Source organism: Azolla caroliniana, unplaced genomic scaffold (genome assembly GCF_043228905.1).
Source record: "Azolla caroliniana isolate FFs.n. ecotype wild unplaced genomic scaffold, voAzoCaro1.0.p SCAF_1, whole genome shotgun sequence".
NCBI lineage: Eukaryota > Viridiplantae > Streptophyta > Polypodiopsida > Salviniales > Salviniaceae > Azolla > Azolla caroliniana.
This window is the reverse complement of record NW_028230436.1, coordinates 25,953,431-25,970,061: the sequence shown is the minus strand read 5'-3', so window position 1 is coordinate 25,970,061 and position 16,631 is coordinate 25,953,431. Positions and strand designations below refer to the sequence as shown.

Below are 16,631 nucleotides of genomic sequence, written 5' to 3'. Positions count from 1 at the left end.
AACTTTTAACAAAGGAAGAGATATCATAGCTTGCAACCTAACTCACTTTTCCTACCAAAGGTTAAGAGATTCGACCATTGATGGAAGGTATTGACTATTGCACCAAGGGCCACATAAATGTTAATGGGTGAGATGAAAATGGATTAGTTGACCGAGAAGACAGAAATGGAATGGCATTGCTAATTCCAATTCTTATATTTTCCTAACAAATTTAGAAAATGCTAAGGTTTCAAGATGGATAAGTCTAGCTCACAACCATATGGCAAATATGTGGAAGTGTTATGGGCATGATAAATTATGGTCATGCCCGTAACATATCATGCTTGTAACATTAAAAATAATCTCTAATAGGAAAGTAGAGAGACGATAAAGCCACCGAATAAGCAAATAGTTATCAATGGCATAAACTTGATTGGGTATGTAGGAGTCAACACAAAGAGTGTGGGAACCACAAAGAACTTCAATGAAATTGTAGAGAAGGCCAGATTAGTGGAGTGGCAAGTGTTGAGAACCAACAACTTATGGAAAAAGTGAGAGAAAATTGATGATGAATTTGTTGACGAATACTCAATCTCCTCAAATTTAGGGGAAGAATATCCAAGAAAAGATAGAAGAAAAAAACCAAGAGATTATCCATGTGACCAGTATGTGCAAATAAAAGTGGTTACAAAAATTTGGTCCTAGTTCGAGTCCCTAACAAGTTTATGGGAGCTCTAATCAAATGCTTGTTGTACCTTATACCAAGTACAAGGGCATTTGAGGGAGTAAACATTGAACTCCTTTAACATGCACCATTAGCATGACATGGAGTTTTATATAGCTTTGTAGGTATAACACAAGGTATTAACTCTTCGAGGCTTAAGCGCAAGGTCAGGTTCCAAAGAAAACTCTATCTAGGGCGGGTTGGTAGTTGGGGTAGTTGACATCATGAAACATGATGAGGGAACATGTAGAATCAACAAAAACTACAATCCATTTGGCTCAATAGCCAAAAAAATAGCAACAATCCACAATTGCACTTTGTATATATTGTAGACATCTAAGCCACATATAGCATGGGTATGTGACATGCAAATAAGGTATTGAGAAGGAAATTAATGATGTAGGGGGCACATGCTACTACCATCATCCATTACATTCTCTCCTCGAACACCTCTACCATTGGTGATTGTGACAATGAGAGTTCGCCATGGCGCATTAAACTAATCAAAGTGGGAACAAGGAGGTCATCATGATGTTAGTAGAAAAGGTGGCTGAGAGTAAGTAACGAGGTGAAAATCAATGAAAACGAGAAAATAAGGATTTTTTTTGGAACCAATCTAGAAGACGATATTTCGTATTTCAAAAGCAAAGGGGGAGTTATTGTTTTTAGTGACACAAATTCTCATACAAGAAGTTAGCAACTTGATGGACAACAATATTTCATTCCACGTATCACAAGGATGGAAGAGATATACAAATGTATATTGAGTTATGTTAGTAGCACTAAGGACCAGGGACTGTTATACCAACATGGTATAACCGAGAAGCTAGTCAGATATACAGATGCCGACTGGGCCGGTGATGCGTCGGATCGACGGTCAACATCTGGTTTCATGTTTTCTGTAGGTAGCGTAGTTGTTGCGTGGAGCAACAAGAAGCAGCCGACAATGGCTCTTTCGAGCACTGAGGCTAAGTATTCTATGAATGGAAAAGGTTCAATTGATCAAAATGGGAAGTTCTACAAATGTGTAGTAGTATAGTTAATGCTTATTGCAAATGGTGTATCTTAAAACTTGAGAACACTAATGATTTTGCTTGTAAAGAACACAATGGAAATTGTATGATTCTTAATGTGCACTTTCTAAGGGTATCTTGGATTTCATACACATGTTCTCACTTGGTGGATGGACAAATGATCATATAATTTTATGTATTGACCTCAAATATATGAAAATGTTTGAATATGAGAAGGTCGTTAAAGGTATCAAACAACCATATTTGAGTTGTCGTTCTTTTTCACATATGCTTTCATTCTTTACGATTAAAGATGTATGCATAGGGCTTAATAAATTGGCCTCTTGAAATGCAAGAGGTCTTCACAGTAGAAAGGCTAAAACAATCAAATAGACTAGAAAGGAAACACATGCATGAATACGTTTGTTAATAATTAGGTAATTAACTAAGGGTTAATTAATATCTAATTATGCGAATAGTTAATCATGTATGTGATTAAGCAACGAAAGATTATGTGATGTGTGTGTGTATGTGAGAGGAAGAGAGAAAGAACAATTTTATGAGCAATAAGACAAGATGGGGGATGATTAGCAAGAGCGTAGTTAAACACTTTTCTCTATATTATTAAGCATCATAAAAAATACCCACAATGAGGTATATATAGATATCATGTGCAAGGATACATGTGTGAGGAGAATATGGGTACAAAGGTGTAAGTCCTATATTAAATGTACTTGGGAGTGGAGGATCTAGAATGTATCCCACCTAAGTACAAGGTCCTATTTAAAGATTTAAGGTCAACACACTAACTAGATTCTATCTAGGTAACTACTAAGTTACATGATTAACTAAATGGCTAAAATTAGTTGAGCTTGATATCTCAACAAAATCATATGTTTAATCACGCATTACAACATGACCTGCATTATGATTGGAGTATAAATTGGATCAAACTTATGCAAAGGTGGAGATATAAAAATGTAAACAACTATCAGACATTCATAGTCTGCTAACTTATAACAAAACTATTATATAATGGAATCAAATTTAAGTGCATATCCAAAAAAAGAGAGATAAAAGGGCTTATGGACAAGTTCCTTTTCGAAAACACCATAAAATCATCAATCATGTTGTTACCATTAGAGTATTAATGGAATCTAAAGGTGCATGAGATGTAAGGTTTATATTGTTGACTTGTAGTTTTCAAAAAAACATTTGATTTGATACCTTGTGAGCATATTTAGAAGTGCATGGAAGAATTTGGGGTATTGTGTGAATATATACTTGCAAATTTTCAAATATATGAGAAGGTTATATGTTGTAAGCATATGGTCGATAGAATGTCAAAATTTTCCAATAGCATATCAATGTTAAGCAAGGATGCCGCTCTCACAAACTCTATTTGGTCTACGCTTTGATGAATTAGAACAAATGGTTGCCAAGTTTGCAAACGAATAAAGTATTGAGGAAGTTATCATTAAGAATATAATCTCATGCTTTTGTTGTATGGAGACGATGTGATGATTTTTGCAAATACTTTAGAAAATACACAAAAACTTATGAGGGCATCAGGAATTAAAAGAAGGACATAATTTCCCCAAATACCCTCTTATCCTACTAATGAACCAAAACTTTATTCAATACACATTTTCCTCACCCTAAACGTAGCTCTCTCATACATTTATTTGTACATACCTTATATACATCCAAAGCATTATTGTAGAATACTTAACATATAATACATGTAGAATACATAACATATAATATGTGTAGAATACTTCACACACAATACGTGTAAAACACGTTAAATATTATTTTTTTAAAATAAAAAAAATAAAAACATTTTTGAAATGTTAAATATGTAGAATACATAGTAGTCAACTTCTTAGAATACGTAGAATATGTGAAAAATTGAAAAATGGCAATTCTAAAACGTAGAATACTTCAAAGTATTCGAAAATGTATTCTAAACATAGAATATGTGTTTTTTAACAACTATGATCGAAAGCGCATACCATGTGTTACCCAGTGGGACAAGTGTGACAAGGTGTGAAACGAATCAAGGAGGCTTGAGCACTAGCAACTGAACAAAGGGAGCCAAGCATTTAGGAAGAACGGTTGGAAATTGCTGAGCATAGGGGACTCTATATATCGAGTATTGGAGAACATGAAACGTGTTGGAAGATCGTCGCAGAATAGATCACAATAGACAAATAATGCGCTGAAATACGAATCACACAGAAATGACAGATGTACACAGAGACTTACGTGGAAACCCTAAAACGAGGAAAACCACGGGAATTGATTCTTCACTATACAAATAGTGGATATACAATGTAGAGAAGGTTACGACACTCTCTCACGAGTGCATCAGCCGCACAGGGCTCTTCGCGTCTGCTGTTACACACACAACTATGGTGCGACTCTCTCATTCTACAATTCTAACTCTGTTCATACTTCTCTACACAACATGTTTGCCCTAGTTGCATATATACTTACGCAACTTTCTGGTTATTTACATACGTAGCCCTCATGGGGCGCACACTAAGACAATTTACAAATATAGTCTCCCGAGTTGGCTATTTACACAATTCCGGTTTCGGCCTTGGTCTATCGGCCTCGGCTCCTGTTTTCCGATTCTTCGACTGTCGGCTTTCCGAACTATCAGATCATCCTCCCACTGGAGGGACATATTCCCAACAAAAGGGAAGGGGAAAAGAGGGGCTAGGCCAGGAATAGAGGGATACAGAGTGAGTGCTTTACCGATAATATTCGGTACTTGTATTTGTGTGTTTACACTTTAATCGAATATATTTTTGTGGGCAACTTTAGTGTTCTATCTCTTTATATTTTGATGTACATATATATAAGTTGGGAAGGCGTATTGGAGGGTCGGTTGTAGCCGATCCCACGTAATACCTTTCTAGTTTTGCTGGTTGTAACTCCATACAAGTGGAACAGTTCAAATAACGGCCTGTAGGTACCATGAGTATAGGGAAGTCCATATACCTCGTAACAACTCGGATAACGATCTCGGTAGGGATTTATAACTTCAACTCTCCTTCGTAGCACAATACCTTGATCCGATTACTCAGGAGGAGTAATCAAAGATGTTTTCTCCAAGAGGGAGTAACACAAATATGCGAGACACCCGAACACCTTCAGAAGCCGGTAGGATACTTCCCTACCGGTCCACACTCTCTGCGGCGTGTCTCCGTCCAAAGGTACTGAGGGTGATCTGTTTATCACGTATGTCGCCGTCGACATTGCCTCAGCCCAAAACCCCTTGGGTAATTTCGCATGCGCCAGCATACTCCGGACCCTCTCCATTATGGTCCGGTTCATCCTCTCGGCCAGCCCGTTCAGGTTCGGCGTCTTCGGCACAGTAAACTCGAGCCGGATTCCCTTCGAGCGACAGTACTCCTCGAACTGCCCCCGGTATTCCCCTCCGTTATCCGCTCGTATCGCTTTCAGCTTCTTGCCGGATTCCCTTTCCACTCTCGCGTGGAGTTCTTTGAAGACGCACAACACTTGGTCCTTTGTCTTCAACGGTGCCGTCCACAGCTTCCGGCTGTGGTCATCAATGAATGTCACGAAGTACTGGGCTCCGCCATGTGACTTCGTTTCTACTTGACACACGTCAGTGTGCACCAACTCCAATGGTGCGCTACGTCTCGTCGGTGGCCTTGAGTGGAAGGAGGTTCGGTTCTGCTTACCGGCCAGGCAATCGGTGCACTTTTCCAGGTGCACATGCTTCACTGGAATAAGGTTGTCTTCTGCAAGCCTCTTCATCCCCTTCTCACTCATGTGGCACAGTCTCTTGTGCCACAGCTCACCGGCAGTGTCGGCTGCCACGTTCAACTCTTCCGGACACAACCAGGCATTCATAAGGTACAGTGTGTTGACTTTCCGGGCCCGAGCCACTATCAGGCTCCCCTTGCTGAACTTCATTACGCAGTTCCGGATGCTACCTGTGTAGCCTTCATCGTCTAGCCTCCCGGCCGAAATCAGGTTCAATCGAACCTCCGGAACGTGTCGGACATCCTTCAGCAACATTTTGCATCCGGTCGAGGTTGTCAACCACACGTCTCCTATGCCGGCAATCCGGCACGTACCTTCATTTCCCATCCGAACACAGCCATGCTCACCGGCTGTGTAGGATGAGAAGTATCTTCTTTCCGGGGTCAGGTGGAACGACGCTCCGGAATCGACCACCCAGGTAGTCTCATCGCCGGCAATGTTTAGTTCACCTTCTTCGGTGATGAGCATGATCTCCTCTTCACTTGCCGCGAGTGCCGTCGTTCCTTTCCGGTCCTGCCCTCGCCGATCCGAACCATTCCGGTCCGTGGCTCCCCGGTAAGCACCGTTCCGTTCCGAAGACTTCTTCGAATCGGTGTCGTCGGCTCCGTTGTCTTTTCGGTAATGCCGACAATTCTTCCGGAAGTGCCCCGGCTTCCCACAGTGGAAGCATGTGGGCCTTCCTCTTGACTGCGACCGGGTCCCCGACTTCTCCCGTCTTTGCGGACTCCGGTTCCGTTGTCTTCCCCGATCCGATTCGGTAAGCAGCATCTTCGGATCGGAGGCCGGTTCTTTATCTCTCCGACGCGCTTCTTCGTTCAAAATGCTTGTCTTTACCGTTTGTAGGGACAAGTTATCTTCGGTGCAGGAGGTGCTGAGAGTCACCACCAAGTTCTCCCAGCTTGCCGGCAATGTACACATCAGGATGATGGCTTGCATTGCATCCTCCAACGGGAACTTGATCGCCGCAAGCTGGTTCACGAATCCCATGAACGTGCTTACGTGTTCCACCATACTCTCGCCGTCCCGGTACTTGAGGTTCACTATCTTCCTCATCAGGGAGGTCCGGTTCAACGCATTCTTCCTCTCGTAGAGGCCCGACAGCTTCCGCCACATCTCATATGCGTTGGTGTCGTTCGCCACATGTTGTAGAACGCTCACGTCGACGTATTGCCGAATGGTTGCAACGGCTTTCCGGTTCAGAAGCCTCCATTCCGTCTCAAGTACCCCCTTGGGTATTTCCGACCTGTCGATCGGTTCATACAGGTCCCGAACAATGAGCAGATCCTCCATCTTTATCTTCCAGTCGGCGTAGTTCTGCGCATTCAGCACCATCATCCCCGGCTGCCCGCTGCTGCCGCCTTCCATTTTCTGCACTGCAGTAGCTCTGATACTAGATTGTTAGGAATTGACGCTTTCAAAACCTTCACCTCTCGGCCACAACCGAGAAAACACGGATCAATGCAGCAGTAAATCGACAACACAGAGAGAGACTCGAATGCACAGGGTTTAGCGTGGAAAACCCTAGACGGGAAAAACCACGGGAGTGTAAGACTCCAACTATTACTATGCGCAGGGAATGTACAATGGCGAGCTGCAAGGCGACGACCTTGAGCTCGCTGTCCTCGCCACAGGCGGCGGTATTACACAGAGGCGTCGACCTCTTCCTTTCTCTCTCTCTCTCTCTCTCTCTCTCTCGACTACTCTCACTTCGCTCCCTCTAAGTGGAAAACAGAAAAATGAGCAACAACTACAAAACTGTTTGCCCTAAGTCATATTTATACACATATGACTTTCGGGCTATTTACAAAAAATAGCCTCAAGGGCCCTTGACAAACATATTCACAAATATGTCCCCGCATCCGGATCTCTCTCCGGGTACATTCGTCATCCGGCTCCGTAGCCGGGGTCTTCATCATCCGGCTCCGTAGCCGGGGTCTTCATCATCCGGATCCGGAACCGGGTCTTCATCATCCGGCTCCGGAACCGGGTCTTCATTCCCGATTCCCGAACATCCGACCATCCCATCCGGAGGGACTGTAATCCCAACACATGTGGCAAAGGACCGGAGAGGAAAGCTAGATCCAAAGACCCGGCCATGCATATTCCTCGGTTACGGCGATGACGTGTTCGGCTACCGAGTATGGGACCCGGTCGACAAAAAGATATTCCGGAGTCGTGATATCATCTTCATGGAGGACAAGACACTCGCCGACTGGGAGTCGGAGAAGAAGATGAAGAGCTCCAAGTCGACCGGTGAGGATCAACTCTACGAGGAGCAGTCCCGACCGGCAAGGGACCGGTTAGCACTCGAGGATCCGGCCGAAGACGGTGAAGAAACTGATACCGGAACCGGCCCCGATCCCGAAATGGATTCGGATGAAGAGGAAACGGAGGAGCCGGTTACCGAAGCTCCGGAACGGAGATATCCTCTAAGAGAGAGAAGGGCCCCCCGGAGATTTCCGGAACCAGAGCACGTGCTGCTAACCGACGAGGGGGAGCCGGAGAGTTTTGAAGAAGCAAAGCTTGACACCCATAGCCTCAGGTGGTTAAGTGCCATGCAGGAGGAGATGGATTCCCTGCATGAGAACCACACATATGAACTTGTGGAGTTGCCGAAAGGAAAGCGGGCACTTCGAAACAAGTGGGTGTTCAAGCTGAAACCGGGAGATGCCGGAAACCCCCCGAGATACAAAGCCAGGATCGTGGTGAAGGGGTTCCAGCAGAAGAAGGGCGTCGACTTCGACGAGATATTTGCCCCGGTAGTGAAGACGACCTCCATCCGGACGGTGCTGAGCATAGCGGCAAGCATGGACCTCGAGGTAGAACAGATGGACGTGAAGATGACATTCCTTCACGGTGACCTCGAAGAAGAGATCTACATGCAGCAACCGGAAGGATTCGAGAAGAAAGGGAAGGAGCACCTGGTATGCCGGTTGAAGAAGAGCCTTTACGGACTGAAGCAGGCTCCCCGGCAATGGTACCGGAAGTTCGATTCTTTCATGACCGACGAAGGGTACCACAAAACGCAGTCCGATCACTGCGTGTTTGTGAAGAAGTTCGAAGGAGGAGATTTTCTAATACTCCTCCTGTACGTGGACGACATGTTGATCGTCGGACGGGACCAGGTCAAGATACGGATGCTGAAGAAAGCGCTTCACCGAACCTTCTCAATGAAGGACCTGGGTCCGGCGAGGCAAATACTAGGGATGCACATCATCCGGGACCGGAAGAAGAAGCAGTTGTGGCTGTCACAGGAGAAGTACGTGACAAAGGTACTTCACCGGTTCAACATGTCGGAAGCAAGACCGGTCGGGTCAACCCTCCCGGCAAACTGCAAGTTGTCCAGCAAGCAAAGCCCCAAGACAAAGGCTGAGAAGGAGGACATGATGAAAGTACCATATGCCTCTGCCGTCGGAAGCTTGATGTACGCAATGGTGTGTACAAGACCGGACATAGGATATGCAGTCGGAGTGGTGAGCCGGTACATGAGCAATCCCGGCAAAGAGCACTGGAACGCGGCCAAGTGGATACTCCGATACCTGAAGGGCACGACAAACGTGTGCCTCCGATTCGGCTCCGGTAAGCCCGAACTCGACGGCTTTACTGATTCGGATATGTCGGCTGATGCAGATACCAGCCGGTCCACATCAGGGTATGTGATGACGTATGCAGGGGGAGCTGTTTCGTGGCAGTCGAGGCTGCAGAAGACGGTTGCGTTGTCAACCACGGAGGCGGAGTACATGGCGGCTGTTGAAGCCGGCAAGGAAATAATATGGATGAAGGACTTCATTAGAGAGCTCGGTATCCGGCAGGAGGAGTACCGACTCTACTGCGACAGTCAGAGTGCCATCCACCTTGCAAAGAACGCGGCCTATCACTCCCGGACGAAGCACATCCAACGAAGATATCACTGGATCCGGGAAAGGATAGAAGACCAGGAGTTCGTGTTGACGAAGATCCACACGGACGAGAACGGGTCAGATATGCTGACCAAAGTGCTCACACCCGACAAGCTGGAAGCGTGCCGGAAGAGGGTCGGACTGGAAAGACATCCCATGCCGAAGTGAAGGGGGAGTTTGTTGGGATTACGGTCCCTCCGGATGGGATGGTCGGATGTCCGGGAATCGGGAATGAAGACCCGAATGAGGAGTACCCGGTATTGGAGCCGGATGATGAAGACCCGGTTCCAGAGCCGGATGATGAAGACCCGGTTTCGGAGCCGGATGATGAAGACCCGGTTCCGGATCCGGATGATGAAGACCCCGGCTACGGAGCCGGATGACGAATGTACCCGGAGAGAGATCCGGATGCGGGGACATATTTGTGAATATGTTTGCCAAGGGCCCTTGAGGCTATATTTGTAAATAGCCCGAAAGTCATATGTGTATAAATATGACTTAGGGCAAACAGTTTTGTAGTTGTTGCTCATTTTTCTGTTTTCCACTTAGAGGGAGCGAAGTGAGAGCATCCGAGAGAGAGAGAGAGTGAGAGAGAGAGAGAAAGGAAGAGGTCGACGCCTCTGTGTAATACCGCCGCCTGTGGCGAGGACAGCGAGCTCAAGGTCGTCGCCTTGCAGCTCGCCATTGTACATTCCCTGCGTATAGTGATAGTTGGAGTCTTACACTCCCGTGGTTTTTCCCGTCTAGGGTTTTCCACGCTAAACCCTGTGCATTCGAGTCTCTCTCTGTGTTGTCGATTTACTGCTGCATTGATCCGTGTTTTCTCGGTTGTGGCCGAGAGGTGAAGGTTTTGAAAGCGTCAATTCCTAACATTATAGTCAACACTTCGAACTAGATTCTATCTAGGTAACTACGAAGTTACATGGTTGACTAACTAACTAAACTAAGTTGAGCTTGATCTCTCAACACGCCCCCTCAAGCTCAAGTACGGGGCATCCGATGTCCGCTTTGGCTTTCGATGTTCGGATCTTCGATTCGGTTGAATCGGCTTTGGATTTGGATGGCCGATATTGTTTCTTTCGATGTCGACGTTTTTGTGGCAGTTTCGGTTCCTCCTCCTCAACCCTGTGATGAAGGCTTGTCGTGCAAAATTGGCTGACTGCTTTCACCCATCGTGGGTTACAAGCCACTTCTGTAGAGCTCTCAAGCTCTTGTTCGGCCGCGACCTTCATCACGAAGGTGTAATGATGGGCCATATACTCGTTGTAGCCGAGCCGAGTGACGAGATTCTTCTCTCTAGAAGAGTGTTGAAGTTTTTTGCTCGCCGATGTGTGCGCCTTCTTCACTCCGGGTGTACGCATGATGGGTACACCAAACTCACTGTCTAGTGAGGGAGCCCGATCCATCCGAATCATTGTCGTTGGGGTGGTCGACTTCGTATGCGGGCATCTTACCTTTGCCTTTGTCCAAGTTCATACTTGGCCGCGACGTGCTTGGGTCGCGTGGGGGCTCTTGTGGCCCACTAGGCCTTGCCATAATCAGACTTTCTTTGAACATGTGTTCGAAGTGATCTCCATCTTCTACCTCTTATTCGGCGGATTCTAGGTCGAACGAAGTCGGAGTCGAAGTTGTCTCTGGTGCGTACCAGGGCGAGGACTCGTTGAAGACTACGTTTCAACTTACCCGAACTGCTCGGGTAGAAGGGTTGTAGCACTTGTATGCCTTCTTCTCGGACGAGTATCCTATGAGGATACATTCCTCCGACTTCGCATTGGGCTTCTGTTGTTGTTCTTTCGGGATGCGTAAATTTGCAATGCTTCCGAACACCTTGAGGTGCGACAAGATCGTCTCCCTTCCGACGAGGAGCTCGTATGGAGTTAGCTCATGCACTCCATTAGTGGTGCATCGATTCATGAGATAGATGGCCGTGGAAGCCGCTTCGGCCCAATAGAAATTCGGCATGTGCTTCTCATGCATCATGGCGCGTGCTATCTAGAGTATTTGCCAATTCTTCCTTTCGGCCACTCCATTTTGTTGGGGTGTGTGTCGGCATGAGAATTCTCTTTGAATGCCTTCACTTTAGAGGTAGGAGGTGAATTCATCGGAGAAGTACTCCTTGCCTCCATCCGATCGTAGGCATCGAATGTGCCGACCGGTTTCTTTTTCGACTTGGCCCTTGAGCTTTTGGAAGTGGAAGAACACTTCGCTCTTCTTCTTCATCGGGAAGATCCACGCGTAGCGCGAGTAGTCGTCGATGAAGGTGACGTAGAATTGGCATCCGCCGATCCTCAACGTTTGAGCCAGTCCCCATACATTCGAGTTTTATGATGTCGAGGAGGCCTTTGCTTGCTGAGCTCTCCTTCGGGAATGGGAGTCGATGTTGTTTGCCGAGTTGACACGCTTCGTATACTCGGTTGACTCGTTTTGACTCAAATGTTGGAAGTTCGATGGTGACTCCCTTTGATTGCATTGCTCGAAGCTGTTGGAGGTTTATGTGGCCGATTCTTTTGTGCCACAACTCGATGCTTGTCTCGGTTTTGAGACTTTTAGCGTACATTGCCGATTTCACCTCATTTGAATTGAGGATGAACATTCGGCCGTCTCTCCGCCCCTTCGCTATGAGTCGGCCATCTTTCTCAATGAAGCATCCTTCTTTGTTGAAGCGAACTTCCATTCCTTGCTCCACAATTTGGCCTACCGAGACCAAATTCTTCGTTATTGTGGGCACATGCAAGACATTCTTGATGCAATTGTTCTTGCCATCATTGCCGAATGGAACATTGCCGATGTGCCGAATGGGATGCGTGGTGTTGTCTCCCGTCTCTATGTAGCCGGGTTGATCCGGTGTACGCAAGTCATTGAACCACTCTTTGTGGGATGTCATGTGATGTGAGGCGCCAGAATCGACGAACCACATGTCTTCCAAATTGGAGGTACTTGCGGAGTCGGAGGCCGTCATAGAGTTCGCTCTATGCCTCATTACGAATAGTCCGCCGTAGTCGTCGTATTCGGAGTTGGTGGCGTAGTTTGTGAGTTGTCAACTTGTTGAAGCCGACTCACTTCTCTTTTTTCGACACTCCGCCTCATAGTGGCCGGTTTTGTTGCAATAATTGCAAGTTACAGGCCCCGTTTGTCGACCATGTTCGGCGTGGAAGCTCCCCCTTCTTCCGAAGGTTCCTTGATGGCTTCCGTCTTGTTGTCGAAGGTTTGAGTTCCCTTCGTGTGATGGGTCGAATCGACCTCTTCTACCACTGCGACCTCGTCCTTTGCCACTATCTGAATTCGAGAAGAACATTTGTCCTTCTGACGTCTTGCTTTTGGTTCGGATGTGGTTCTCTTCGACCAATATCATTGATTGGAGGTCGAAGAATGAAGGAAGATTTTCTCTCGCCAAGATTGCAGTCCATAATGGATCGAATCGTTGTGTGAGGCCGCCCAAGCATACTTGAACCATCTCGTCTTCGTCGACGTTTATGTTGATGGAGCCAAGTGAGTCGCAAATGCTCTTGATCTTGGCGGTGTAGTCTGACATAGACATATCTTCTTGCCGGATGTTGTTCAACTCTTGTCGGAGTTGAAGTTTTCGGGCGGTCGTGTTGGCGGCGAAAAGTTTCTTTAAATTCGCCCACGCTTCTTTAGGTGTCTTGGCATCTTGAATATGGTTAAGCATGTGGTCGTGGACACATGTTGCCAAGCAATACATGACTTGACTCGCCGCTTGCTCCCATGTTGCGTAGTCTGCGTTCTTTGAGTCGAGTCGATTTTCTTGTGCGCTGTTGATGTAGCTCCAATACCCTTGGCTGACAAAGTATTGGGTCATCTTGTACTCCCAAGATGAATAATTGCTCTAGTCTAGCTTTTCACTAGGGAGCGAGCTACCCATTTGTGTGTTCATTTTGATGTAGTGTCTTCCGTTTTGCTTTTCTTCCTTCGATCACGTACTCGTGCTATGTAGCAGCACTACGGTAGCGGATAACCAGATTTTGTCGTTGGCGTCTCGAACACACAATCACGGAGTTGGGTGGGCTTAGTGGATTTTCTAAACCACATGCTCTGATACCATGTTAAGAATTAGGAAAGTAATTAAGTATGGATTAATTAGTACCTAATTATGTGATTAAGTTAAGCAGAAGATTATGTGATGTGTGTGTATGTGTGTGTGTGTGAGAGAGAGAGAGAGATACACTTATGAACAACACAAGATGGGGGATGAGTAACTATATTAAATTAGCATTATCATCATCATCAAATACAAAAATACCCACAATGAGGTATATATAGATTTCATGTGCAAGGGTGCACATGTGTGAGGATAATATAGGTACAAAAGTGTAAGTCCTATATTAAATGTATTTAGGAGTGGAGGATCTAGAATATCCCACTTAAGTACAAGGTCCTATTTAAGGCGTTATAGTCAACACTTCTAACTAGATTCTATCTAGGTAACTACGAAGTTACATGGTTGACTAACTAACTAAACTAAGTTGAGCTTGATCTCTCAATAGTGCAATCAAGATGATCCTTTCGTGGGTTCTGCATGAATTGGCTAAGTAGGCTGACTGAATAGCTGAGGTCGGGTCGTGTGATGGTTAGATATATTATTAGGCTGTTGATCAGTTGTCGATACTGAGTCCGATCACACTCGGTTGTGCTCGAATCAACATCATGACAGGAACACACGCTCTCGATGAACAACGCTCGGCCACAACTGAGCCTAGGATCAAAACATAGAAAACGGGTAATGAACGCACGACACAATGAAGAGAAGAGTACACAGGATGTTAACGTGGAAAACCCAAACTAGGGAAAAACCACGACAGCCCACACACTGCAAACTATCACTATATCACAATGTACGATAGTAAAGCACCGAGGCAACGACCTTGAGCTTGCTATCTTCGCCACAAGCAGCGGTTACAACAGAGGCAACGACCTCTTCCTCTCTCTCTCTCTCTCTCTCTCTCTGTGCACAGTTATACACTCGAATCTTGCACCAACAAGAATGACAACCACACACACTAAGTTTGCCCTAAGTCATATTTATACTAATATGACTTTTCGGCTATTTACAAATATAGCTCCGATGGACTCTCAGAAAACATATTTACGAATATGTCCCTTCATTCAGTGAGCACTTCTCACCGGGCCTTCACCATCCAGCTCTTGCCGGGTACTCGTCATCCGGTTCTCACCGGGTCTTCCGTTGCCGGTTTCTCGTCATCCGGTTCTCACTGGGTCTTCCGTTGTCGGGTACTCCACATCCGGTTCTCACCGGGTCTTCCGTTGCCGGGTACTCCACATCCGATTCTCACCGGGTCTTCTCACTTCCCATCCAGAGGGACCTGTTTCCTAACAAACTCCCCCTTCACTCCGGCATGGGATGTCTTACTAGTCCGATCCGCCTCTGACATGCATCCAGCTTGTCAGGTATCAGTACTTTGGTCAACATATCTGACCCATTCTCAGCCGTGTGGATCTTCGTCAGCACAAACTCTCGATCTTCTACTCGCTCCCGGATCCAGTGATGCCTACGCTGGATGTGCTTTGTCCTGGAGTAGTACGCTGCATTCTTAGCAAGGTGGATGGCACTTTGACTGTCGCAATAGAGCTGGTATTCATCTTGCCGGATACCGAGCTCTCCGATGAAGTCCTTCATCCATAGCATTTCCTTGCCGGCTTCCACAACCGCCATGTACTCCGCTTCCGTGGTTGACAACGCAACTGTCTTCTGCAGCCTCGACTGCCATGAAATAGCTCCCCCTGCATACGTCATTACCTAACCGGATGTAGACCGGATGGTATCCACATCAGCCGACATATCCGAATCGGTAAAACCGTCAAGTTGAGGTTTACCGGAGCCGAATTGGAGACACATATTCGAAGTGCCCTTCAAGTACCGGAGTATCCATTTGACTGCGTTCCAGTGCTCCTTGCCGGGATTGCTCATAAACCGGCTCACCACTCCGACTGCGTATCCTCTATCCGGTCGGGTACACACCATTGCGTACATTAAGCTCCCGACGGTAGAGGCATATGGAACCTTCATCATATCAACCTTCTCTGCTTTCGTCTTCGGGCTTTGCTTACCGGATAATCTGTAGTTTGTTGGGAGTGTTGATTTGACCGATTTCGCTTCTAACATGTTGAACCGCTGAAGGACGCACCTCTGTCACGTATTTCTCCTGTGACAGCCACAGTTGCTTCGTTGGCCGGTTCCGGATGATATGCATCCCCAACATCTATCTTGCCGGACCCAAGTCTTTCATTGCGAAAGTTCGGTTGAGAGCCTTCTTCAGCATCCGTATTTTGGCTTGGTTCCGTCCGACGATCAACATGTCATCCACGTACAGAAGGAGTATCAGGAAGTCGCCTTGTAGAAAGTAGTGTGCGGAAGTAGGTATGAAGACAGAACAGAGGAAGGAAACACAGGTTTAATGGAGAGCTTGGACTTACACGGTATACGCGGGAGAGACAGAGAGAGAAACACAAAAAACTATATTTCACAATAATACTCAATCTCTGTGTACATAAGACGTGCTCAGTGAACACTTTTATACAAGTCCTGGAAGGACTGACCGAAGTACTGACAATACTTCAATGCTCATTAAGAGCTCCTACACTAACTCCCAAATATATTCCTCACGGAATATCTTTCCTAACGACCTCCCGGTTTACGCACTCGACCTAACCGATCGGTCCCAGCCGATCCGGTCCTCGGCTTCTTCAGCCGATCTGGCCGATGTTGAGCTTGTCTCTCAACACTCCCCCTCAAGCTCAACTTGAGGCTCTTCGGGATCTTCACAGCACCGGTTCCTCCTGGCTTCTCGCCTCGCTCGCGCTCCTCGACCTGTTCGACTCCGCGCGCTTCGACCCTTCCGGTCGGCTTGTCTGCTCATGTGGCCCTCATCAGCTCTTCTGTTGCTGCGGTGTTGATGCTTCTTCTGTTGCCTTTTCTTCCGCTTGGGCCTCGGTTGATTCAGCTTGTCTGAATCAAACATCCGAACCGACTCGGCTACCTCCGATCAGTTTTCGCTCTCGTCTGAGTTGGCTGTCTCCAACTCGTCTTCGGTTTTCTCGCCCTCGATGGCGTCATCTCCCCTATCCGTGGTTGGCTTCGGCTCTCTCCTTCGACTGCTCCCCTTCTGTCCGCTTCCGAACTTTTCCACGGGTCCGCCCTCAGCTTCTTCAGCCGATCCGAAGTCACCCTCGGCTTCT

General features: G+C 46.6%; 1 protein-coding gene across 2 annotated transcripts in view; it reads right to left on the bottom strand.

The window, feature by feature from the left end:
- Window positions 1–16,631, bottom strand: part of LOC147869283 (uncharacterized) — an 87,392-nt gene that overhangs the window by 19,135 nt on the left and 51,626 nt on the right. The window lies entirely within an intron of this gene.